Below are 2,500 nucleotides of genomic sequence, written 5' to 3'. Positions count from 1 at the left end.
ATCCCGATTGCTGTGGCAGTACATCTACGTATCTCTGAATGTATGATAATCCCACACAGACCGCCAATTATGATAATGACTTTGATATTATTCAAAATTATCTAAATTCTTCCAAAGAGGGAATAAAACATCTATTCATTATCGATATCTTCCTTTGCGCTGAGAGAATCTTCTTGATATTTGCTTCAATTTTCCTCATTTTTTTCAGATCCAGTAAGAGGATTACAAATGGCTTAAGATGATGGTGCTAAGGTCAATAGTCATGATGATGATGGTGTTAGAAAAGGGAAGAATATCGTGATGATAAGGATAATTATAATGTGTATATGCTTATATTTATGAATATGTATGCATTCTTATAAATGTATATATATATATATATATATATATATATATATATATATATATATATATAGAGAGAGAGAGAGAGAGAGAGAGAGAGAGAGAGATAGAGAGAGAGAGAGATAGAGAGAGAGAGATAGAGAGAGAGAGAGAAAGAGAGAGAGAAAGAAAGAGAGAGAGAGAGAGAGAGAGATGTATGTATGTATGTATGTATGTATATACTTATTCCAAGAATGACAAACAGTGTACTTTGAACCGTTTTTGCTTCAGCTGGCTTCGCTAATTTTATCTTTGACTTTAAACGTATCAAACGTACACCGGCTTAATTATTTCCGTATTATGATATTCCCAAATGGTATCAGAGTCATGGATGAGTAAATATCGTATGGGAAAATTAAAGTATCTTGGAATTATTCAGTTTTAGAATTTGAACTTATACTCTACATCAGAGTAATTGTCATTGTAGTATGTATTGTAGTTGTATGTTTGTTTAATTTCAGATGATTGGCAAGGATTACATAAAAAAGTTCGATAAGACAATCTTTTGTTTTGTTCATTTGTTTCCAGGTGTGTAAACAGGATGGATTCGGTATATCAAATGCTGTTTTGTGTCTCCTTCGTTAAAATGACTTAGAAGAAGTCTTTTGCTTAAGAGAAAGAAGAACTAATTTCTCAAAGCTTGTGTAAATGCAGTGCAGTCTATGTACACTCCACAATCTACATCAGATTTGCTCCGATTAATTAGCATTAGTTACCTGTATAGAATAAAACTGCAGAAATACAATAAAAAATTACTTATGAAATTGCCTCCTACTTTCATTATGTCAAGGTTGTCTTCTCGTATGAAAATAAATAACAACGTTGCTTATGAAATTGCCTTCCTGCTGGCATTATGTTAATAGAAGGATTATTGTTTAGCATACCTGCTTCTAAGCATTCTCGCGAGGACTTCCTATACTTTCCAGAAAATACAGTAGATTCACACCAAACATTTAGCCCTACCTGCTTGTAGAGGTGAAATATAATGGTGCTGGAATATAACAAAGACGCTTATGAAATTACCTCTTACTGCTATTATTCTAATGATAATAAGTATTAGGATTAGGACTACAGGCTACTAAGGATTCTCGTATGCATGACCTTTACCCTCCAGAAAATACAACACTCCACTCCCATTATTTAGCATCAGTCACCTGTATCGACGAAAGAAAAACAAAAATAAGATATACTCTTTACAAACTACAACAGATTCATTCCAATTATTTAGCATTAGCGACCTGTACCAGCGAAAAAAATAAATGAATAAAGTTTGTAGGAATATAAGAAAGCTACTTATCAAAAATGTATGAAATCCCTATAACTAGAAAATACAGCAGATTCACTCCAACTATTTAGCAATATCTACCTTAAAGATCAAAAGATAGATAAATAAAGAACAAAATAATGTAGGAAATAACATAAGAAAACGCTTATGAAACTATATCCAATGTTATTATGCTAATGTTAGGGGTATTGGGGTTAAGGATACGTGTTTCTAAGGATTCTTGTATGATGTCCTCAGTCGTCTTGCTTTTATTAGACGTGGCAACACTTTTTGTTTATTCTTTATTAGTTTCTCCTAAACTTTTACCTTGCTTTTCGTATTCTTATCGTGAATTATAGTAATGGAAAAAATACTGAGTGATAAGAGGGATGAATCTATATCAAACGTTGTTTTTTGTGTATAATGTAAAAAATGATACTGTAGTCTTGAGATAGAAATCAATTTTACAACATATTTTGTGTGTGTGTGCGTGTGTGTGAAGTTCCCTGAAAGTGTAAGTGAAAAATCTGCAGATAAATAAATTCCTCATTTACCATATATATCACAATACGTAACAGTATTGTTTATTGATATATCACCTGTTGCTGAATATACACCACAATCATTGCAAACCAATATGTCATCTGCATCATCAATTATGATAAACTACTTCAATCAGTAAAAGATATATTTTACCTATAGTGCCAGTAGTAATAGTAAGAGTAGCAGGGGAATTAGCAGTAGTAGGAGTTATAGTAGTAGTAGCAGGAGTTGTAGTAGTAGCAGTAGTAGTAGGAGGAGTTGTAGTAGTAGTAGCAGTAGTAGTAGTGGGAGGAGTTGTAATAGTAGTAGCAG

The sequence above is a fragment of the Penaeus vannamei genome, chromosome 11 (genome assembly GCF_042767895.1).
Source record: "Penaeus vannamei isolate JL-2024 chromosome 11, ASM4276789v1, whole genome shotgun sequence".
NCBI classification, from domain to species: Eukaryota; Metazoa; Arthropoda; class Malacostraca; order Decapoda; family Penaeidae; genus Penaeus; species Penaeus vannamei.
Note: the sequence above shows the minus strand (reverse complement) of the source record.